Genomic DNA, 26,161 nt, shown 5'->3' with positions numbered 1-26,161 from the left:
TCGATGATCATGTAAAGGATTCTTCTATTCCCGGTTTTATGAAATATACTTTAAAAATTTTATCTGCTGCTTCTTCAGTACTCATTGAGATGGTTTTTCTCCTTTGCCCTATTGAAGTTATTCATTATAATGATAGTTTTCCTAATATTAAATCACTCTTTTGTTCTTAGGATGGTTTATCAAATTGCGGAGGATAATTATTTTAGATGTTATTGAATTTAATTGGCTAGTATTTATTTAATACTTTTCTGCTTATATTGATTAGTGCCACTGATCTATAGGTGATGTGAGTGTAAGCATGTTTATTTATCAAATTTAGGTTTCAGGGTAAAGCTTCCTTATTAAAACAACAAAACTGTGAGGCTACTGAGCTTTTCCTATGCTCTGAAATAAATTATGTGGCAGCAGAATAATGTGATGGAGGTTCCTTCAACATCTGAAGCAATTCACAGAAAAAGCCTTGGCATAGGAAAATGCTGTGGCCTCTTGACATAGTTTGTAGATAGTTCTTTAATAACTTATAACATTTCTTCCATGGTGATTGATCTGGGGGAATCATTCATTACAGGTGGAAAGGTGTCATTGTTATTTTCTACACCTGTTCATTATTGAAAACTTAGAAAGTATGAAAAGTAAAAAGAAGCAGAAAAATAATCACCAGAGTCCCACCCCCGAGATCTGCATGACCATTAATGGATTTCCTTTTCCCTTTTTCAAACTCACAATTTTTGAATTTATACTGCACACAGAATTTTGTGGCCTATTCATCTCAATTTAGGTGACAGCATAAGCATTTTGCTTTTATTATACAGATTGTCTTAAATTACTGAATGATATTCCCCCATTTTCAGGGTAGTCTATTTGGATTTAAGTTCTATATACTTGTTTAATGATTTCATTCTCACTAAACTAGCTGTAAAATAAAGGAACAAAGGAGAGGTAATATACAAATGAATTATCATTAAAATCCATCCTTCTCTGAGATGTTCCCTGGCAGGGAATACAAAGAGAGCCAAAGTAGATTTCTGTGCCCTCCAATTTAACTCACTCCTATTTTAACATTACATATTCATTTGATGGATAATTGTATCATTCTACACAGGAAACAGAAATAATTAGAGCAGTGCAGGACTCCATTGCTGTAGGGGAATGAGGCAAGAGGATTTCTGGAAGAGGGGACAGTTTCATTCTAGGAGAGTAGAAAATAGAAAAATCAAAGACATGGAAGTAAGAACCAGGAGGTATATCAGGAGAATTATATGTAGTGCCTGGAACACCAAGAGTGAAGGACAGCTGGCAGAAAGCAGGCCCAGAGAGGTGGGTGCTATTGAGATCAGGGAACAACAATAACTCAGTAGCCAGTGATCTGGAAGCCAAGGGCCATTGGACCACCTAACGTAATTGTGCCTATCAATATTACCCTAGCTTTCAGGTGCTTTCAGATTGCCAAGTTTTAAAACAAATTTTTAAGTAGATGCTTCTTAAATCCTCATTTCCTCAAGTTTTGATTTAGTAATTATTTTCTGCTTAGTTAGCAATAATTGGTTGGTAGCATCTGTGTTCTTATAGAAGCAGACACTAAGACAAGGATTTGGGTATAGGTAATTTATTTGTGATTGATCTCAGGAAGCATGAGTAGGAGAGTGGGATAGAGATAAAGGGGAGAAAAGGCAACCAGTACTATTACTGATGTGAGTATCTGGAGCTTCATCCCACCTGGAAACTCTAGGAATATAAGCCACATCCCCCAGAGTCATCCCACCGGAAGGGCGAGGGAGCTGGGGTATGTATACACAAATTCCTCATGGAACTAGTCAAGATTGCGGGGGGAAGGTGCACAATTAGTTCCATGCATGTCTGATATGCTGTATGTCCAAGTAGAGTGGGCTCTGGAGGCCAGCAAAAGGCCTCAGGTCAAGGGGTGCAGATGGAAGTCAGACCAGCGTGCACTGAAATAGGCTCAAGGGGCTCTGAGTGGGGTGCTAACGACTTCTGCTATAGCTGGATAGTTTGTACTCTAGATAATTAAATGAAATAATTTTAAAGCTGCTTTGTGTTTATAAGCCTTTGTTTCTTTTGGCAAATTCCATAGAATCTTAAAAACCATAGAGTCCAACTACCATTCTTGTGCAAATCTCTTAGATTCCTTGGCTACAAATTACTCACATAGCCCTATTTGAACTGCAGTGACTCCACATTCCTTCCCTTCTTCCCAAGGTAGCCCATTGAATCAAAATGCATCTCCCAATATTCTGAAAAGACCTATCTCTGATCCATTGGCCCTTGGCTGCATCTAATTTCTCATTTACATGGGGGTTCCTTCCCAACCCTGGCTGCATGTCAAAATCACCCACGAGTCTTTTAAAGTGTATAGATTTAGGGTGGGTAGATCTCCCTTTAAGGCATCTGAATAAAAATTTCTTGGGGATGGGACCACAGAATCTGTAGAATTATCCTAGGACATTCTTACAGGGCCAGTCCAGCTCTTGCGTTGGATTAGACATTAGGACCGTTGCTCTATTCAGCATCCTTTAGTAAACTGTAGGCAGCTTTCACAGCCATGTCAAGAGTTCTCCTCTCCAACGGAAAGCTTCCTAGTCCTTGCAAATCCCTAAATACAGGGTTTTGAGTTTCTTCAACATTCTGTCCCCTCCTCCGAACATAGTTGTATCTATTTTACATTAAAATAGATATATTTTAACTGAATGTAATTGTGATCTGAGAGTATAGAGCACAGCAAAATTATCCTCTTTTGCCTTTTAAACACTATAATTTAATTAATGCACCCTCAGGTCACATTAACACTTTTTGAGGCCAATTAAACTACAGCTTCATGATGAACTCAGCACTGACTACAGCTTCTAAATCTCCTTCTGTACTTTGGAAGTTCGACTTCTACTTTAATTTTTTTATTGTATTTTTTTCCATTACCATTTATCCTCCTTACACCTTCTTCTTCTTCCCACCACTCCCTCCCTCCCACAATCACCACACTGTCCATGTCCATGAGTCCCTTTTCTTTTTTGCTTCATCCCTCGTCCCACTATACACTCCCCCCAACAGCTGTCAGCCTGTGCTCTATCATTGAGTCTTTCTCTATTTTGCATGTTAGTTCAGTTTGTTCATTAGATTCCATATGTGGGTGAGATCATATGGTATTTGTCTTTCTCTGACTGGCTTATTTCACTTAGCAGAATGTTCTCCAGTTTCATCCATACTATCACAAAGGGTAAAATTTTCTTCTTTATTTACTGCTGAGTAGCATTCCATTGTGTAAATGTGCTATAGTTGTTTTATCCACTCATCTCCTGAGGGATATTTGGGCTGCTTCCAAATCTTGGCAATTGTAAATAACACTGCAATCAACATAGCAGAGACTCGAGGGCATTATCTTATTGTTTTCCCTTTTCTTCAGTATTTTTTTATCCTAATTCCAACACATACCATAAGATAGACATTAAAGAGATGGGGTTAACAGGATTTGATGATCAATTAGATATTGACACATGATTAAGATGATGTGTCGAGGGTTCTAGCTTGGAAAGCTACATGAAGTGTCTATTTGTTAAGAATTATAGGATTTGAGCAGTTGGAGGTTGGAGTAGAGGTGATAAATTCAGCTTTAGCTATGTGGAGGGATGCCTACTAGATAGATATGAAGCTCAGAAAGCAAGCTGGAAACAAATTTGGAGCCCACAGGTTTCTAGGCAGTAGTTAAAGCTACAGAACTATTCCTTCTGGCTTAAATTATTACAGATTTTATCAATCTGTTTTAGTTATAATATAGTCATTGAAAAAAATACGGAACTGCAACATGGTTCTAAAAACGACTTCCTCTGGGTGGCCATTGATTATCCAAAACATATTTCTATATTAAACCTATTTGAATAGCATAAGAAATCTTGTCAAATTTCTAAATGAAATTCAGATATATTATTTCTATTTCATTCCCCTAATGTCCCAGATTAATAACCAGGGAAAAGGAGTGAGGTCTGACTTCAGGAACAAACCATTAGCAAATTATGTTTCTATTTACAATTCTAGTCACAAAGTTATTTGTTCATTGTTTAAGTAATGCCTTTTGGCTTGAACAAAAGTCTTTGCTCATGAATTGCATTCCAAGTTTTTGTAAATTGTTTTAAGATATTTGGCTAAGCTAACATAATTTCGATTAATGATGAGCACTCTTTCTCCAGGAAGAAACTTTTAGGAAAAAAAAAATGAATTAATTTAGAAAATAAAATAAGCCAAAACAATCTTAACAAAGGTATAACTTTCTCTTTCTCAGTAGTCAGGTCTCGAGCTGCGACATGGTTAAAATAAGAGAAAGCCTTTCGGAGTTTCAGTGGAGAAACGGACCCTGGGTTTAAATTCTCCTTTGACCTGACTTCAAACAGACCAGAGCAACTGGGTGTGGTTCTCCATGCTTTCAGTATATGTGATCACTTCTTTGTTATGAATTGCTTTTAAATTATTCCCTTTGCTCCTGTTTACCTCATTATTCTTGGAGCATAAATCTTACCCTCAAATAATTTATGTGTAAAGGAATCTGAGAGAGGAACAGAACAGGCTCACCGAGTGGCTCCTGCTCATTACAAGAGAATAAATACATAGGAATACCAAACAATCATTCTCATTAAAAGAATGTGGTGTGTTTTTTTCCCTAGACATCTCAAATAATTACTGAAGGATTAGGGGAACCTAACCACTGTGAAACTTGGCAGAGGCATATCAAAGTCAGCACAAATATCTGGGATTCAGCCCCGGTGGCATTATTTTCTGCCATAATAAGCCTCTTCATGATTAATCAGAGATTTTATGCTGTTGGGAGGCAAATTCTCTGTGGAGATAGTGCAGAGTTAGGGGTAGGGTGCATTTTATTGGGGGTGTTTTACTAGGACACTATTTTGTTATGACAATTCAGGGAATCAGTGTAATCTTTTGCCTCAGATTATTTGGTAATGCGTGCTCATCTCCAGTTAATAACGATCAGAAGAGTGAATCTCCCTGGCCCACGTGGGCATTATGCACACACCTTTGGTTTCATTGCACAGTACATCAATCAGATGAGTATTCTCACCGCCAAGAGCCACCTTCCTCTTCTATCAAATCTAAGAGTTACAGGCCCAATGTAGTGTCCACTTTATTTCCACACATAAGCTGCTAACTCAGTGTCTCTGGAACTGGGAAGGGTACTAGCTCCTGACTCTTCCTTGGCATCCAGGGGCTCATACTAGATAGTGAGCTAGCTTATGGAGTGCAGAGGATGCTGAATTTCATCCTAGCCTAGATACAGATGAATCCTACTAGAAGTTGTAATTGCATTGTGCTAGATGTTCTGTCCTTCTTCCCAGAACCCCCTTCAGGAATAAAGGACTCCTTTAGCCCACAGGTGCTTGCTGGGAATGCTCACAGGTGGCAACCCTCAGCTACTAGTCCTTTTAGGGGATTGCCTTGGCTAAAGAAAATGGCCTTGCCAAAGGTCACACCTCTTCCCACAGGCAGCCCACACTCAATTCAATGACTGATCAACATAAGGGCATAAAAGCCCAGCCCTCTGCACCAACTCAGGACAACTCTAGAGGGCCATCCTGCTGCAGAGCTCCCCTTGGAGTCCCCCAGGGCTTGCCAGCGGACTTAATCACAGCTGATATTGCCCTCTCTCCAACAGATTCCTTCCCCTCCATTCCACAAGTGCTATTCCCAGGAGTCTTTCCTGACAAAAGTCCTGCATGTTAATCTCCACCTCACAGTCTATTTCCTAGGGACCCACACAACTTTGATGTGTGTCAATTAGCTTTCTTTTATGTTGCTTCATTGGTTATAGCCCAGCTTGTTCCAAAAAAAAAGTTTTAATTCAAGTCAAGAGAAAGTCTGAATAAGTAGAATCCATGGCTATTGGTACCATCGTGGGGACTGGGATTTTAGCTGATATACATAGGGCAGATCATCAGAATGATCAAGGGAGATGAGAAGGTTTTTAGCATAGCATTTCCCAGGCCCTCTTCTTTAATAGGACTCTCCAGAAATAAGGCCTGGGAATCTGTATTTGCTCAAAGCCTTCCTGATATTTTGAAGTGCAGTCTTCTTTCAGAATCATGGCTCTAGGCCATGCTGGCATGCTGAATTATGGAGAACTCAAGGTACCAAGCCCTCAAACTGGTTCTTCCATTGCCCTGACAGAAATGTGACAGTTTTTTTCCTCTTGGCTGCAGGAGAAATATATGTCTGGGAAAGTTTCCAGGGTGTTTTAGGTCTTCCCTCTAATAGCTATTCAGGTGTAGCCAACAACTGATATGTGCTCCAGACCTAGGAGCTCTAGTATCCAGCTTGACTCTGTGCAATGCTTAGAGGAAGGACATATTCTTGGGCTGTTTGAAGCCATGGGCCCAGATTTACTAGCCAACATGTTCAGTGAGCCAAAAGACATTCACAAGCTCTTGGGAACTTTGTACAGCCTTGGGAGTCCTTATCAGGCTTTGCCAATGTGAAGCTGCCCCAGGAAGTCCACTAGAGAGGAAGCTTGGACATTGTATTATGTCTTAAGAGAATGCTTCATCCCCTGACAAAGGCGTGTGTTTTGGGGGGAGATCAGTCAAATGTTCAGTTGGGTCAAATGCTCATCCTGGTGTTTTGGGAAAATGGTTGAAGATTGCAGATATCTTTCAGGGATTATCCAGGACTCTTTCTCAACGTGATGCAGCACCATCCTCCAATACCATTCCCCCACTATCACCCTTACCCCTACCCTCACTTCCTTATCTGGTTCATGTTGCATGAGCTCTTTATTTGGAAGACTTTAAAATTAATCCTTTCCTAAGAACAAGGAAGACCTTTGGGGAAGAAGTTCCAATGTTGGAATTTCAATCACTATAGCAGAACACAGGGAGAACATTTCCAGGTTACCTCTGAGTTATATGGGAAAAGATACTGCTTCCTATGTCTAACTCTGAAGCTGTTTTAAGGCAGGCAGGAGGCCATGCAGGAGGCTGTGCAGGAGACTGACTTATGACAGCCAAGGGAATTCACCTAACAGGTCTGCAATATAAGGGTGCAGTTGAGCAAGGGCCCAGTTGCTGTGTTTTGAAGTCCATCCCTGAGTTTGCATTGCAGCCACACCCTCCATGGGTTTCCCTGACCCATGGACTAAGGGTGAGAGTGATACAAAGGCAGGCACTTTTGGGAGACATGAAGCTCCTCTGGAAGCCAGCTGCGGTTTGAGGGCTCCCCAGCAGCCTTGAAGAGCCTCCTTAGACTTCACAGCAGTCGGGGACACTTCCGCCCAGTCTCTCTCTCTTTCTCCGTTTTTTACTGAGGGATCTGACTGTCATGGCAGTCTGACAGCCTTTCCAGATCTCTCAGCTTTGCCCACTTCCTCTCACGGGCACTTCCTCTAATAAAATTCTTGCACATTTAATCCCTTCTTGGCTTCTGCTTTCCCAAAACCCAGAAAAATGAACTAGTCATCTGTCTTAGCTGCCAATATTTGACTATTTATTAATTAGCTCTTACCCCCACCATCATCTCCCATCTCAGGAGAGTTTGAAATGGTCCTTTCCATTAGGAAAAAGGGTTATATACTCAGGGAGCCTCGGGAAAAAAACTTAGGGCAAGGAATAGCAGCCACCAAATGATAATAGTATAATAATAATTGCAGTAGCTTTAAAGATTAAAAAGAACATGGCTATGTACCATTAATTTAATCTTCCTAACTCTACTGCATAAGATAGGGGAGAAGGGAAGAACAACTAGTGTTTATTGCATTATTGCAAATACAATGCATTTGCCTCATGATTTTCATAAAAGAAATGAGTGTCAACCCAAGTGAACAGATGAGGGAGCCAAGACATGGAAAGGCAATGTAATTAATCCAAGGTCACTGTAGTAGCAAGAAATGAGCCAGTAATCAAACAGCATTGTAGAACTTCAAAATCTGCGCAGTGTCTACTTGTTGGGGGTAAAATAAGGATATTTATTCCAGCCTTTTGACTGTAAGATGGAGAAATGGTATTAGTTGCTTTAGCAGCTAGGCATACACTAGGGTCATTTCCTAGCTGATAAACCAAGGGTGACCCAATTGTGCATTCCTAAGTGTCTCTGCAGCAAACAGTTGTAGAAATACACTCTTAGAGGCTTTGAATAGGAGCAAATGCTCCAGGCTTCCAGCTGAGCAATTGCCAGGACTGATGACAAAGCCTGGGTGAGCAAGAAGGAAGATAAGGAACTACCTTGTTGACACAGAAAATTCAAGAAAAAAAAAAAACCAGGCACTACAACCTTTCTCTGGAAGGCAAAACACAGTTGCATAGAAAATTCAAGGGAAAAAAACCCCAAACACTACAGCCTTGCTCTGGAAGGCAAAGCATAGTTACATCCTCACAAATAACCAGAATATCCTCTAAGCCTCCTCCTCCCATCTCTCTTGCCTGTTTGAGTCATTTTTCTCTCATGCTTGCCCAGATACTAAGTTGAATTTGCTTCAACAAGTCCGAGGTGGGGGCAATTTGGGAAGAGTTACAAAGGGTAATTGTCTTGGGTCCTACTCCACCATGGAATGGAGTAGGTAGAGGGTCTCCCTCAGCAGGTAGAGGGTCTCAATTAGCCTAGTGGAAAGTTCAGTTCCCCAGAGAAACTGGCTCCCAGAGATTTGGGGGATCTTTATGTCTACTTGTGCATGTGAATTTAATTTAAGAGGTGGTCAAGTTACTTAGGAATGACTTCTACCCCCCTTTTAGAGTCAAAAGGTCTTCTATAACAGCAGAAAAAGTCAAGCTGTAGAAACTTTTAGGAAGGTTCTACTTTTGCTATTACCAGAGAAGAACTTGGAATGAGAGGAAAATTATAACAATGTCTTTTCATCCTGGAGTCCTTGTAATTCCCAGCACATCACATCATGGCACTCTAGTCTCTAGAGCGGGGATCAACAGACTTTTGAATGCATGTCACCCAAAGTTAAACTGAGCCCAGATCCTCAATTTTATGTCTTTACTTATACGTATATATACAAATTATGTAAATATGCTATTATCATTTGCTAATATTTTAAGGCACTATATATATAATTGCATCAAGGTTTATTCTTCATGAAAGTAGATATAAACCTATATTCAGATAGTCAATTATCATTTGTAGTTTCTTTAGCTGACCTCTTATTTGATTTAATTAAATCATCATTGTTTATGTATTATAAAAGGACTTGCTCGTTCTTTGAGTTAAAAGAGTATAAGCTCAGCTATTTTCTTTTCATTTGTACTCCATTATATATAATGTCATCTGTGAGTCAGTTTTTAATGGGTCTCTCTCTCTTTTTTTTTGCATGTTTTGTGAGCAGAGGTTCTGACCACTTTCATTCAGAAACTATCTTTTCAAGGATGTTTGTATAGCAAACAGCCTTACAGCATGAAACTAGTGGTTCTCTCTGGAGCAGAGAGCAGGTTTATTGCTGTCTAATATAATAACGATAATGTCTTCCTCTGGAGCAAAGGTTGGGCAGGGTTTTGAGTAATCCCATTGTAATAGAATTGGGTTTCCTTCACTTCAGCTTTTACAGCTGTGACACAAACACAGTGAATGTGCAGCGTCCACCTGGGCTGTCCACAGTGGCCCTGTGGGGCCTGGGGGGCAAGGACAGCCAGGACAAACGCGAGGCCCATGCTGCCTATTGTGCCATGAGTAATACAGTCATTTGTCTCTGACCCAGGAGCCTTGCATCTCCTGCCATCATTCATGAAATGTGGTGAACTATCTTGTTAACTTGCAAGTAGGGTAACACCTCAGACCCTCCACAATTTTTGACAGTATTTTAATATATTATTAAAATAGAACAGAAATCTTTTAAAATCACGTGTCTATTTTATGAGAGTTAGTTTGGTTAAAAGTACATAATATTGCCAAAGTCACCTAACTGCACACACCCTCATTTGTTCCAACCCAGTGACATGAAGACCAGTGCAAGGTCCCCACTGCCTACCTGCCCTGGTGCTGAGCCCACCCTTTCCTCAGCATAGCTCACCTGCCACCCAGGTCACATGGACACTGACACTGAATGAGGTAGGCTACGGGTCAATTCATACATTAAGCATTAATGAAGCTAACTTCTTTCCTTTGTAGATAAAACGCAAGTATCAAAAGAAATCATAATGCCTTCTCAGACTCCTAAAGAATGAGCTGGGCACCCCCTTGGAGACCACTGCTTCCGCACGTGTCTTTTTCACCAGTGCCTGAGCAGCCACATAACATGTACCAACACTTAGGACAGACTAGTCACTGAGCAAACACTTCAAGCGAAGAGTTTTGTTTACTTCATATTTATTTTGTCTGAGTACTACCATGTCTGTTTTACACATGTGTTAACTGTGGCTTAGATGCTTTAAGTAACTTTTCACAAAACCTAGTGGGTAACAGCCTCTGTGGCTGCAGCCCAAGCTCCAATACTGTCTCTCTGCTTCACAGACAGTAAGGCTGAAGGCCAAGGTCACTGACTGACTAGACCCTACTGAGCACCAATTCCTACACATGGCAGTGCCTTCCTGGTTAGGATAACATAGGATGGGCCCTCTAGGAACTAATTTTGAAACTTTGTTCCTTATGGATTTGAGGGTAGAGAGGGTGGGTGGCTTTGGGGTAAGAGAGAAACTTATATTAAGAAACAAAAGAAAGAATACCCATTGAGTTATTATATCACATTCAGGGACGTACTCATGGAAGATCAAATAGACATATGCATGGGAAACAATTAATCCACTGGTTCCACGGTGAAAGTATGATAAATTATCTTTCTCAACAGAGACTCCAGCAAGTCAGACGTGTGGTATCCGAGCACTTGAGCACTGTCTCACTTCACGCCTACTGGGCTTCACAGAGATCGATTGTCCTGACATCTCTGAGGAGACCACCATCGTGCTCCACCACTACTTTCTGCATGCTAAAAACAATATTTCAATTTAACAGAACACAAGGAAAGTTTCACAAACTGCCAGGCAATCTCCTGCTCTGAGTTATACAGGGAAAAGTCATCCGAGCTTCCAGAAGTAGGAGGAGTGTTTGTGTTGTGTATATGGGGAGTGGGGGAGACCAGAGGGGAGTTTGAAAAAAGGGAAAAGGAGAAACATGAATTTTGTAAAAGAGTACTTTAAACATACGTGGTACTTTGTTGTACAACCTAACCATAAAACACTGCTCATTGCATCCCTGGCCAGTGTGGCTCAGTTGGTCGGAGTGTTGTCCTGTTACTGAAAGATTACAGGTTCACTTCTTGGTCAGGGCACATACCTAAGGTTTGATCCCCGGCCTGGTCCTCAGGCCAGGTGTGGGCACGAGTGACCCATGTTTGGATGTGTATTAGAGGCAGCCAATCGATGCTTCTGTCTTGCATCAATGTCTCTCTCCCTCTTCCTCTCTCTCGAAAAACAATGAAAAACAATGTCCTTGGGTGAGGATAATTAAAAAAAGAAAAACACTGCTCTTGGTATTTTGTGGCAATATACTAGATGGAAAGCTTTCTGGAAGTTACTAAATATGTACCTGTTGGAGGCTGCAAAGATGTGTGGCAAGAACGGGTCCTGAGGATGGATGGGGAAGACGGGAGGTGGGAGAAAGAGGCAGAATGTGGGGCTGGGCGGCAGCAGTCAGATTTGGGGAACTTTGCGCAAGTCTTTCTTACTTTTTTTTCCATGTCATTTGAAAGCCCTGTGATACTTCATTTACTGCCTGATCCTGTCTTTGCCGTTCCTAAGATGATTCGGGCTTACGATCGTTTTCTGGCTCACGGCAGTACTACAGGCAGAAACAATGGGCCTGCGTCAGCCTCTTGAGACTGTGTCTCCCAAGAAGATGGCTGCACACCTCCGGACCTTTTGGGGAGCAGGAAACAGAACATGAGAAAAGACCTCAAGATAAATAAACCAATTCACCTGTAACCTAGGGGAAAATAAGTTAACAATCCCTCTTGACCACTGGTTAGGACATTTTGACATTAGTGAATGAAGTAACTAAAAATTTGGAAGTTTTTTATTCTTAGAATAAAGTCTTTTTTAAAATCCCTAATTTATAGCAAAATGCTTTCATCTTAAACTAGCCACAAGCATAATGAGAGCACAGGGCTGGCAGGTAGCCCAACTTACTCATTTTACTTAAACAGAAACGCAGGCTCAGAGATGTGAAGGGACTTATCCTGAGGTCACACAGCAGGTCAGGGCCAAAACCAGGTGTAGAATCCAGGGGCCAGGACGAACCATCAGTTCTCCTTATAAAATACACATTTTCCTGAAAGGATCAGAAATAATCCTCATATGTCTCACTTCAAATGAGTTTCCCCCTTGACGAGAGAAAAGTAGACAGCTGGAAATCTTTACGTTCTGAAGGGGTAGAGGGCATAGAACAGGTCAGTAAAAAATCTGAAAACAAACTGTTCTTTAATACCAATGTCCAGAAACACCACACACAACCTTATTTCCTCAAAATCCTGCTGTCATTATGTTACTCTTCTGCTCAGAAATCTTCCACAGACTCCATTATCATCTACAGAATGAAAAGCAAATTCTTAGTGCACAAAAACCAACTCCATCTTTCATACCCACTCTGCTCCAGAGGTACCGACTTTGTGCCCAGCACTTTGACGACATGGGACACAGTAGGAATGGCCAAAAAGATCTCTTCCCTCTTAGGACTCACATTCAATAGGGGGGACGATGACCAAGTAGAGAAATGAATGGATGAAATAATTATGGCTTATATTGACTTATAAAGAAAACAAACAAGATGAAGTAATAAAGAGTAGTTTATGGTGCCCATGGAGGGAAGTAGGAAGGGAGTTCCTAACCACTTTATCTGGGAATGACATTCGAGCTGAGATCCGAAGGCACTGATGAGCCAGCCCTATGAAGAGCTAAGGAAAGAACTGGCTAGACAGAGTGAATTGTAGTTTCTCAAACTGGATAGGTAGCTGGTGCTCGCCTGCCTTCACTTCTTTGTTAATGCCATTTCCATTGTTGGAAATACCTTTCCCACACTTGCCTAGACTGGCCAGTCCCATTTGAAGCCACACTGAGTGGTGGTTGCAAGTGCAGGTCTGGGTGAGATCTGGATGTGGTTCTCACTTCACCACCTATAAGCTGAGCAAGTCAGTTCATCTCAATGGGCCTCAGTTTCCTCATCTTTAAGTTGGAGATGACAATAAAATCTACCTTAGGGAATTACTATGAAAACTAAGTGAAATAGTTCACATAAGACACAACATAAAAAGTCAGTAAATGTTGCTTATAAAAGTCAATAAATGTTGGATATTATCTACTTTTCAAGACCCAGCTCAACTCATTTCTCTATAAACTTTCTGGACAACAACAACCCAAAGTAGTGTTTATTTCATTGGACTTACTATTCTTTGGACCTGAACACCCCCAGCCTCTGTAATTTTTGTATCAACATTCTCTTGTTATATATTTTGTATGTCTTTTATTCATCTCCTCTAATAGATTGAGAGCTCCTTCTCTATAATCATGGTGTATCCTCACATTGCCTTGCTCATAAGTTACACTGCATGTGTGTTCAAAGTGCATAGAGATGTGGGTGGCTGAGCAGGAGGGAGAAGGAGAGGCAATGCTTACCATAGGTATGTGAGTTAGAGTACATTGGTTGTAGTTTTCCTTTACCCTCATATATAATTGTGATGGTCCAACTCTAAGACAGCCCTTCAATGATCTGCTCCTGGTCTTTATACTTTTGTATAATGCTCCCCACTTCAGTGCTGGTTAGAGTTATTCCTTGTTTCTATTCAATAGATTATGGCAAAGGTGATGACACTTCCATGATTAGATTGTACAAGAGTGTGATCTCTATCTTTTTGGAAGACTCTCTCTTTGATGAAACAAGTAGATCACATTTTAGGGAGGCTCATAGTGCAAGGAACTGAGGGTGGCTTTTGGCCAACAGTGACCCAAGGACTAAATTCTGCTAAAAAGCAAGTAAGAGAGCTTGGGAGAGGGTCTTTCCCCAACTGAGCCTCCAGATGAGTTGCAGCCCTGGCTGACACTTTGATTGCACCTGCATTTCTGATTCACAGATAATGTGGGACAACATATGTCTGTTGTTCTCAGCCCTTAGTGGTAGTTTGTAATCATTTTGCAGTAATTTGTTATGTCACAATAGATAACAAATATACTTGTTCAGTGATTTTAGGAAGATAACTTCATTTCTCTGACCTGGACTCTCCTCATCAAAGATCTTCACTGTGTTGGGCACTGGAGTGGGCACCTGGACTACAGTAGTAAACAAGTCGGGCAACATCCTGCACCTTGGAGGCGCTGGTGTAGCTTCAGGTCAGGATATGGCTTTCATCCTGCTGGTTGCCCAGGGGTCTTAAGCAGTTTCAGGCTTTTTCCTTAGGAGGTCAACCCTACCACTAGGAAGAGAAACAGAAGCCAGAGGAATTCTAGAAGCTCTTAGGAAGGAAAATCAAATCAAACAGATGGGGGCTTTCAACATAAGCAGATGCATTTAGGCTTTTTTAAAAAAAATTGCCGTGCTTTTAAAATAAAGGCAAATGTGAGGCTCCTTCTGAGAAATGAGTGTACGACACGAAAGACACTCTGTAACCAAAACACATTCTGTTTACCTCTAGCTCAGAATGGAAGTCTTTTTACTTTTTCAAGAGAAATATGATTATAAATATCATCTGATACAAGGAGTAGTAGAACAGTAACTGTGTGATGGAAGTCAGTTCCGGGCTGGAAAAAGGGGTCCCTGTCAGAGGCCCTTCTTTCAACTAGCCTCACACAGATTCTGAGACCACTGTCAGAAGGAGGGCCTGGTGGCCCAACCTCCAGATTCCCAAGCCCCGTTCTGTTTTTGCATCGCTTTCCCCAGATGTTTTCCCATAAGTAGCATTCTCTGCACCCAACTCCCCATGGATACCACTTTTTGTGCTTAGCCATAAATTTTTAACTCCACCTTTTGCCTTCTTTATTAGATGCCCAGTAGCCTATGTGAAATTATTCTCTGAAAGGATTCTTAGCTCTTAAAGACACAAAACTTGTTTATCTTTTTTGAAGGCTAAGTAAAGTCCTCAAAAATAAATGGCCTGTTGTCCTTTCCTGGAAAAAAGACGCAGGTACTTTCTTTCTTCTTTGAGACATACATCCCATGTGCTCGCTCTCTCTCTTTTAAGATTTTATTTATTTATTTTTAGAGAGAGGGGAAGGGAAGGAGAAAGAGAGGGAGAGAAACATCAATGTGTGATTGCCTCTCACATGCCCTTGCTGGGGTCCTGGCCTGCAACCCAGGCATGTGCCCTGACTGGGAACTGAACTGTGACCCTTCACAGGCCCACACTCAATCCACTGAGCTATACCAGCCAGGGCACATCCCATGCTCTCCTAACCCATATAAACAATGGGTGGAATGTTGTCTCTAAGATTGGGACTCAGTTACCTCGCTCATAATCTTAGCACAGCCACTGATAGCTGTGGGGCTTAGGATAAATTGTTTAACCTCTCTAGGCCCTGTTTTTTAAATGGGGACAATAAGAACATGTAGCTCATAGACATGGTGTAAAATGCTTAGAATGGTACCTGGCACAGGGCAAGCACTCAGTAAATGTTAGCTATTAGTATTAATGTAGCAAAAGGAACAACAACAACAAAAAAAGACAGTTTTTATTTTCAGTTACATTGAATTTGATCAGGATGCAACTAGGAGAAACTAGAAAAACAGACAGTATTTGTTCTCATCGACTTTCTACTTTTTGTTTGAATCCTCCCTTACCTCTGTCTTTTCCCAGCTCCCCTCCTCTGTTCCCATCCTGGCCAAAGCCCCTCGGGGGGGGCAGTACCCTGCCTGAGACCATCTCCCCCCAGCCTCGGGTTTTACTGTCCCACTTCCTCTTCATCACATGTCTCCTCTCCTTTGTCCTTGTCTCTAGGGCTTTTGCTAGCATCTGACCAACTAATTTGTGCCAAAATGTTAATCACTCCCAGTTTAAATCAATTGTTCTAAGTTTTTTTAATATCTCCACACCATGCACACGAAATGTATAATAAATCTCCATTTGTAACAACATTCTTCACTACCCTGTTGATTTTAGCTCAGAGTAGGAAGGGGGCGTGTAGTGTAGAAAAGTATCTTACCCCCAGCAGGGGCTCACCCCCAGCTCCTCATGACACTGAGAATCTCAGCAAATGCTGCCTCCCAGATTTGTCTTTTGGCAGATACCTCCAATGACTTAGCCCAAATAATATCTGAGAATGAAGATTTAAGATGCCACGGCAGAGCCATATTTAAGACCTGGAAGAGGTTGATGGGTGGGGGACTTGGGAGAAGGCATATTTGAATACTTTTCTAATGATACATGTACACTATCCTCTCCATCCATCCCCTAAAAACCAAGTAACTGTGGTCTCTTAACCTCATTTTCCTCTGGATTTTAAATTAAATGTTAGACAAGCTCTTCAAGGTCATTCTCTACTAGCATCTTTACAGCTGTCCCTGGGAAGAGGGCAACATCTTTATTTAGAAGTAGGAATAATATGAAAATTGGCTCTCTGCTTATTTGAGGCAACATATGAACTGTTTAATAGGAGAAGCCTTCTTGCCACTGAGGACACTGGCTTGTCTGACAGGCAAGGTTGGCTGGAAACTGCTAGACAAGCTTTCTGCTTCTATTCCTTAGGCCAAGCGGGATAGAGTTACTACCTACATCCTGGTGTTAGTGTCCTTGATGTCCCCAAATCCCAATCCTCATTGGATGATCCTCAAATACAAATTTTCCCAGGAGGAAATACACCTCATGCTATATAGCTCCTGTCTGGTTTGAGCTAAGAGAAAGTATATCACTGAGTAGTACGCTGCTGTGGAAGGTGAGTAAAAATTACCAGACCAGATCCAACTTCAAGTATTTAATTCTGCCCTTGTAAAACCATCTACGATGCTTAATATTTTAATATCAAAACGAAGTCTTCTAATTTGATCTGGGTTATGATTATATTTATTTTTTAAATATTTTATTTATTTATTTTTAGAGAGAGGGGAAGGGAGGGAGAAAGAGAGGGAGAGAAACATCAATGTGTGGTTGCCTCTCACACGATCCCAAAGCAGGGACCTGGCCTGTAGCCCAGGCATGTGCCCTGATTGGGAATTGAACCAGTAACCCTTTGATTCGCAGGCCAGCACTCAGTCCACTGAGCCACACCAGCTAGGGCTACATGTGTATCACTTTAAAATATCCTGTAAATGGCATGAATGGTGTGTGCTTATATGTGCAGATGGATGGATCTTCTAAAATAGTGGTTCTAAACCTTGTATTGCAGAACAATTAAAGACTCCTTCAGGCATTAGTATTTTTAAAGTTTCCCAGTTGATTCCAATGTGCTGCCAGTTTGTGAACGTGAGTGCTAGAAGAAAGGGATCTGTTGGAAAACAAACAAACAAACAAAAAGATTCCATTCCCAATGAAAGCTTATCTGTAAGATTTTTTTGAGCTAAAAGTTTCTATGATTAAATAAGTATTTGTTGCCTTACAAAAGGAAAAATACATCTGTGAAACTTTCTCTTGCACCTGACAAGATCAGAAATATAAACAAACAGAAAATCTTTTGGTTCAGAAAACATTGTCCTCAGGCTGGAAACTTTGCGACTTGCCAAACACAAGTTCTGAGAATGTCCCAATTTTCCTATAAGTGGCCCTGTCTAGTCTAATGCAAACATTTTTAGATGTCCATTTGATTTCTCCAGGGAAGGTGCCCTAACATGGGCAAGCAAAGACTAAAACCTAGAGGTCAGGTGGAAACCAAGTATCCTGGCTAAGTGTTGAGTTCTGCCCGTTGCATTAGCACAGATGAAGGTCTTGGGACACAATTTAAGCTGCTGAGGCATCATTAATTTCAATTAGGTGGAAAGTCTTTGTAGTGGATTGCTCCAGCGACAGTCATTTCCGGATGTCCTGCTAGCATTTTCCTTCCTTTCCCCTGCCACCCCCCAACCCACCCCAGGGATACTGCTAATGGAGTTTTAGGTTGTTTTTTTTTTTTATCTGAACAGAGGTTTTATTAAATCTCACATCTGTAAGTACCTGTAGCTGCCATGTTCCCTCTTAATTCATTTTCTGTGCTTCATTGAAGAGCATTTGGAATCTCTGCAAAAACAAATAAACCTCTGAACTCTGATACACGTGTAATCTGCCAAGGTCCACCCCACAACTTCAGACTGTCCCCAAGCACGGCTGAAACAACATCAAAAAGCATCAGTGTTTCCTGTAATCCATTTGCCAAAGAATGCTCCAGACGTGTCATGCTCTTGTTTCAGCCATGCCTGACATTGCTTTCCCTCCAATAACTGGGGCAAGGGGTCAAGGGAGATTTTCAAGGTCCAGATTTGTTAAATAAAAAGTACAGTCACTCTAGCTCCTAGGGTTCAGCACTAACCACTCCCTATCTACTTTTCTTTCACTTCTTTATTTTTACTCAATGGATGGAGACTCTGTGCATGCTGGAGAGCTCATTGAAAGTTCTTACAGAAACCACCTCTGCACCTTTGGGCCTCAGCAGTTGCCTCTGTGAAATAGATAATGTCTCAGTGCTCTCTAAATTTCTCTGATTCCATTCTACTAAACATATGAAGTAAAACAAGCAAAACGGGGTTATTTCTATTACCACAGGTACACTCTGACTCAACTCCCTCTTGACAGCAAGTTTATGGCCCTAAGAAAATGTAGACAGCTTTCCAAATACTGGATTAGGTGACTCCAGGTTTGCCAGGAACCAGGAAGACCAAGGACTTGATAGGTGAGTACAATACACTCTTCCTACTTTCTACGTAAACTGTCAGAAACCAGAAACGCTGGGGATGCTTCTCCCTCTCGTAATTACTTGGGAAGGAATGTCATAGCCTCAAGCATAATTAACAGCATTTTAATTCATTCTCTCTTTTTAGGCTGTTCACATACTTGCTATTGTAAGAATGAGCGCGGAATTATGGTGTGTTAATTTTTAAAAATGAGGCCACAGATGTTGAATTATAGCCATACCCATAAGGAGCCTTGCTCTCTGCTCAAACACAGGTCGGGGGAAAGCATCGTGTACCTGTGATGAAACGCGTGAAGACATGCTGTGGTCTTGCGTGCCCCAAATGACATACAAACAGCATTTAGTTTTGTTTATCTGAGGCAGCGCCTGCTCATTATCTGGTCGGCAGGGAAAGACTTCACAAATGTACTGCCCACTGACAAGTTACACAGGTAGCCACGAGGCCCTGATGGTGTGTCTGTGGGCTGCCCTTCCTCTCCCCACCCACTTCATCACTAGGCCATAGCAGCCACACTCACCCTCTCCAGCCACATTTTAATGAAGAGAAGAGGTTCCTGTGTATTTGCTTGTGAGAGACACCGCATGTTATTCCGTAAAGTGAAATGTGATGATCTCCTTTCTTGAAATGTTTTCAGTTCCCATGGATATCTTTCCTTCAGTCATAAAACACACAAATACACACACCTGTACTCACGCAGAGGCACACATTGATTTAACAGACGTGACTAGTTTTGTCCATTGTTGAATTTCATATTCCATGGTAATGAGTTATTTCAAAAGAAGCAGCAGAATGTGAAACTGACATTGGTTGAAATTCAGGGCATCCTGCTTTCCTATACATTATTCCTTGCTTCTGAAATATTCATAACCACTTAAAGATGATTTATAGATATATATGTAGAATTGTATCCTGATAATAAGTGCTTTATATATTTTTATTTTTCAGAGTATAGATATGCTTGGTAGTAACTGGAGACCAAAATGCAGTAAATATTTGTATGTATTAATTATATAATGTAAATAGACATATAGAATATATACACATATATATTTGCCAAAGATCTACAATGAGAAATTCCATGTCAAAAAGCAGTAAACTGTCAGGAATCTATGAATATAAATAAATTTTGGCAATAGCATATTATCAAGGCATTCTTAACTACATTTGGCATTTTTGGAGCAAGAAAAATGCTGGGTTTTTATTAAACTGCAGTGCAAAGGAAATGGAGAATTTGGATCCTATGTGGGAATGTCCTTGAAATGAATAGATTGTGTAGAAAAGCTGAAATCACGCAAAATTGCTCCCCTGCAAGAGAAATCTCAATTTATTTTTAAGTGCCCAGAAATTAACAGAAAAATGTAGTAAATAATTAAGAGTATATTTAAATGTCATACACAACATTATTTGTGATGAGAGTGAAGTTCATAAGATTCATCTGTTTTCTTACATAAAACAGCAAGATCAAATAGAGTGAAAAAGTCTATTTTTGTGGTCTATCTCAATTGTATACATTCTGATTTGATTGTAGAAAAATTACAGATGATATTTAGTGATTTATTGCCAGTATAAGTACCTTTTTCAATGATGAATACTGAAGTTATACAGCAAATTGAAATTATAAATGATTCTTATTATGAAACACCCAGGCAATATTTTTACTGTAATTTGGGTGCCAGGATATCACCCCAGGTACCTCACTTTAGCTGGCCAATCTGTGCTAGTCTCAGAAAAGAAGAATGCATTTCTGGGAAATTCGCCATTTGAAATTCCAATGGTTGCTTATCCCTTTCTGAGGCTAATGGTGCCAGTTGCTAAGAAAACAGGGCTACTTGGCTGGGCAGAGGACACAGCCCTCTCTGTTGCTGCAGGACCAGGGATCAACTGTGAGACACTCATTGTCCTGGAAAATTAGTGTATTGTGAGCTTTCTCAAACCTGGCGCCCAAGAATATAATCCATATTGATTGCTTTTCGATCCCCAGGAGGGTGCTGATGACAGTTTTGAAGTCAGTGTGTACTAACTCCCAATATGCTCCTATTGTGAAGAACTCGAGGTCTGGCTGGCTTGTGGGGAGCTTTAGGGGAAGAATTTCTTAAGACAGAGCCAAAGAAGATGGGCTGGCTATAGGTTTTAGTCATATTTTACCCCTGCTCCCCATCTGCTTTATCTCCCACCACCAGTGATAAGGTATATTAATTTGGGGTTATACTCTCTGTCTCTTTATGTTCTCTCGAGCCTTGTGCTAGATGCCTGATGCTGCTGCTGAAAACGTGCTACTAGGAAAGGATCCCCTCATTTCTGTGCCCAATCAGCATGCCAGATTCCACCAGAGAAAAAATGGTTCACTAGTGCGGGACAGGATGCCATTAAAACAATAGTCAAGCTGTTAGAAGTAGTAGTCAGATCTGGAGACACCATCTCGAGTCAGATTTTCTCCAGAAGGCAAGACCTAATTTTCACTTATGAACTACGTGTTTTCTCCAAATCCTTCTGAATATAAATTCAAAGCTTTTCTACCTATAACTACGGAAGTGTAATATGCTAGATGAAAGAAGTTGAGTCGAAGGGAGGAAGGTTCTAGAGGAAGAGGATGATTTAGAAAGAACTGTGGCGTGAACAGTAAAAGAAAGCAGTGTCAACTGGCATTCTCCATCGACAAGTGATATCTACTCCCTAATTATAAACTCTAAGCTGCTCCATCACTGCCAGGAATGTTCTCTCTTCTTTGTGGCAATGATGTTTGTCTCCTCTACCCCAATTCTTCCTTCACAAAATAATAGCACAAATGTTATCATTGATAACATTTATCTATTTGTACCTGGCCACATATATATGTTGTCAATAAATCTTTCCTGGACCATTCAAGGGAGGTTAAGCTTTCCTCTTTTTACAGATAAGATAAAAGAAGTTAAGAAATTTACTAAGATCACAGAGCTAACAGGTGGCATAGTTGGCTTCAAATCAAGTCAGTTTCAAATCCAGTCTGTCTGAACCCAGCCTGTTATCTTATCCACTATGTATTCCTCATGCCTGTCTAGTGGTTCAGATAAAACCTTCCTGATTCTTCCTTCCTCTCCCCATCTCTGCTCAATAGCAGCAGCTCAACATTCCCCCAAATCTGAGACCCCAAATCCAATTTGTGCGATGCCAGAGCCTCACCATTTCCCACTAATTTGCACTGTCCAATACAGTTCCCACCAGCTATGTGCAACTACTGAGCCTTTAAAATGTGGCCACTCCTCATTGAGTTGTGCTCTAAATGTAAAATACAGATTCTGGAGTCTTAGTATGGACCAAAGAATGTAAAATATCTCATCAATAATCTTCATATTGATTTCGTATTGAAATGAAAATGTTTTTTTATATATTGGGCTAAATAAATATATTATTTACGTGAAGATTACGTTTTAGAATGTGACTCCTAGATCATTTAAAGTTACCTATGTGGTTCGCGCTGTTTTTCTGCTAGGCGGCTCTGCTCTAGAGCATACAGGGTCTGCAGGGAAGGGGTTAGTGAGAAACCGCTGCCAGCCCGCTCCAGGAACTTCACCAGCTCTCACTCCATGCCCTCTGAACCCGACACTGCCACCTTCAGTGGTCCACCTACTCCTTTCACCCTCGGAACCACAGTGTCCAGTTTTGTCCTTCTGCCACGTGACAGTCTGTTTCTAGACAGATTTGTTTGTGCCTGTGCAAACCAACACCAGTGCTTTGTTATTCAGCTAGAAGGGCGGTGAACTGGTTCAGAACTTGGATTTCAGAGTCTAATTAGATCTGCCTTCAATTCCTGACCCCATTGTTTGATACATGCATGACCTTTACCAATTTTCCAACCTCTATAAGCCTCCCTTATCTGTAAAATAAGTGTACTCCCAACCTTGATGGGCTGTTGGTTGGAAGACTAAATGAAAGAATATAAAGTACTTGGTAGTTATATATTTCTCTCTGGTAAAACCAATGGAAACATTAAAACCCATTATAATGGCCAACATACTGCTCACACACACTGTGCTTTTAAGGACTCACTTAGAGTCTTGCAGAAGGCTCAGTAATGGTATTGGCCCTTGTATTTTTAGGACAGAATCATCTGCTATTGAAATTTTGCCATATGATCCCTTAAAGGTTCGTTTGAGGTAATTCAGAAAAGGGATGCATTCCTTATTTCTATTTATGTCCTATTTTCTGTTGTATTTCCTTATCTAATTTCTCCCTTCTATTCTATTGAAGTCAGTGCTGAGAATCAGCACCTTACAAGGGCACTACAGCAAGGGAGTATAGGGAATCCACGGCCAATTTCATATAAATATTTGAAAGCACAAGAGAAGAGAAAGGTGAAGAGAACAGTTATCATGTACTGTGCAGTCATAAAAGCATCAGAAATACTGCAATAGGAGGGATCCAGCCATTCAGCTGGCTTGCGTTTCTGTCCCTGGCACCCAAGGCCATCCTTCCTAAGTCACCTTGAAAGTTTGGGTCTGACACAAACAGCTTTGCTTCCCCTCAGTCTCCTAGTAAGCCCCTTAATACAGCATATTACCATATTTTTCAGACCATAAGATGCACCTAGGTTTTAGAGGAGGAAAATAGGAAAAAAAATTGAAGCCAAAAATGTGGTAAAATATTTAATGACATCCTTTAAAGCAGAAATCCTGTAGCAAGCCAGGTAAGCTACATTCGGACTATAAGATGCACCCCCATTTTCCTCCCAAATTTGGAGGAAAAAAGTACATCTTATAGTCTGAAAAATACAGTATGTGTTTTTTTAAAAATGCCTACCTGAGTGAGTGTGTATGTGTGGAGGGTCATGGGGGTGGAGAGAAAGGGAGAGAAAGACAACCTGTTGGACCTCTTGAAATCACTATGTGCTGATTGAACTTATGCTCTCCTTTCACCAAGATTTCCCCAATCCTGTGAGCAGGAAGCCTGGTTATCTATTCCCTTAGTTACTTCAGGTGTCTTTCTCCAACCTTCTCCACGGTGGTTACATTTCATTGAGGCCCAATGACCAGAACTCTGCTTTGGGTGATGGTGGCTGTTGGGGCACAGTGTGGTACTTGATTTTCCCTGTCAACCATTAGTTCCCTTGATGATATTTGGATGGAGACCTCTTTCTAGAACCTAACATATGCATCTCACAGTTCAGTCTACAGAGATTTTTATACCAATTTTACATATAGACAAATAATGTAGATGCCAATAATACAAACTCGGGTCCTATAGTTCTATAAGTGTACTGAGGGTCTTATATCTACACGATCATTTTGTCGTATTTCCAAATGTCTAACCCAATTTAAAGTGTCATTGCGATTGACACTTTTTAATGGAAGTTATTCCCTAATTACATTGTGCTTACTTACCTTCAGGGTCTACAATAAAGTAAAGTGCCTTCATTTATGTACTACGAGGGGTTTGAATTCCCTTGTACCACCTTTAATTAGCCCATTTTCTGTCTTTATTTATTACAGACTTTTAGACTCTGGTACATGTGCATCATGGCTGGAAGACTTTGAAAATGTACTATTTCTCTCGAGTTCTGAGTTGTCGTAGTGGTAAATTGTATGGGCATTAAGCCTTCTCTCAATTTTCTATTAAAATACTCCAAAACTACACAAAAGATAGAAATTGGTGACAGAATTATCAACTAAACTTGCCACGGTCAGAGGTTTACATTAACTGAGTCACTGATGAAAATGAATTGAGAAGCCTCACGCTTCGCACGCCACACACCCTGTCCTGAATCAGAGTAGGACAGGTACTCGCTAAGAAGGCTGAATTCCCACCCATTGTCGGGGCTCACTGTTCTGCCCAGGAAAATAGGGAGGTGCAACCCAATTAAATAATGACTTTCAGAGTCCTCCTCGTCCCCATCCCTGTCAGCTATTTTTCTCGAACTCAAAGCTGGCAATACACCATAAAGTAATAGCCCTAAGCTGTCTAAGGAAAAATATTACAGACTAGGAGTAAAGATAGAAAAAGATTTATGAACAGTGGATGTTGTCCCAAACTGTGTCTGATTCTCTATGTCGTGTCAAAAAAGGAAATATCAGATCAAGGTTCAGCTGAACATACCCACACTAGAAGATGCTTGTCCTTGGCAAATTGAGTGAGGGTATTGCACATCAACCTGAGCCAAGAAGCAGGAGCTGCCGGTACCCAAGTGAGCAGCAGGGAATCTAAGGAGCTCTAAGCACACCAACTTTTTTGTTGATGAGACAATAGCCCTAGAGAGAGTTTTCTCTCTATAAGAGATGAGTGAGGGAAGGAAGGAAGGGAGGGAGGGAATGGAGGAGGGGGCAGGGGGAACATATAACATGGGGATATAGATATAGGTATAGACAGATGTAGACACAGATACCTACATGGGTATAAATACATGTCTGCACTTCTGAATTGATGGTAAAACATAAAGAAACATTCTCTGAAGATTTGGAGGAAGATATTTTCTTTAAAGAGGATTTTCTGAAATAAAAATCTTATACTACATTACTCTGGTTTTCTCAAAACACACACACACACACACGCAGGAGGACATGATTTCTATGCCAGAAGAACAGGTTGTAAGAAAAGAAAATTACTGAGAATAAATATACCAAAAGGATCTAGTAAAAACAAGAAATGACTACAAAGCAATCCAAATTTCAAGATCAACTTTGAAAAATCTCATGGGAAGCCACAAAGCACAGCATTGAAACTGCAGAAATAAAAATTGAATTAGTGATGTACAGACAAATATAATTAAATAAGTTGTCCAAAATATGTAAAGAAAGTCCAAAATAAAAATCAGTGAATGAGAAGTTGTTCAATAGGGGGTCAGAAACTGGCATTACAATAACAGAGTAATTTTATAGTACTTTTGAGGATAAAACCAAAACAATAGAAACAAATATAGTAATCAAAGATACTATAAGGGAATATTCCTGTGCTAAGCAATAAATTGAAATAAATGAAATCAAACAAATAAATAAAAACATATGTTTCTGAATTTTGAAAATAAGGAAAAGCTCATACACATCAAGGAAGTAAAATAGTTACCTATAAATTAGGGTTACCTTAGACTCTACCTCCAAACCAAAGCAGACAAAACAAACAAACAAACAGAAAACAATTGGAGAAATGTCTACAGAACTTTAAAAAGGAAATTTTGTGATACATTACTAAACCTAGAACCCTAATATTTATTTGAGGTATATCCAGAAGTTATCCAGACATGTAATACGAAAAATAGAGACATTTATTGAAGAAGATACAAGAAACACTGTACATAGGACAATGATGCCTCAGTCCACTTCAAAGTAGGCACCTTGGGACCTCACACAATTCTCCCAATCACCATCAGCTGTCCCGTCGTATTTTCTTGAATCTCATT

The sequence above is a fragment of the Desmodus rotundus genome, chromosome 7 (assembly GCF_022682495.2).
Source record: "Desmodus rotundus isolate HL8 chromosome 7, HLdesRot8A.1, whole genome shotgun sequence".
Classification (NCBI taxonomy): Eukaryota; Metazoa; Chordata; class Mammalia; order Chiroptera; family Phyllostomidae; genus Desmodus; species Desmodus rotundus.
Note: the sequence above shows the minus strand (reverse complement) of the source record.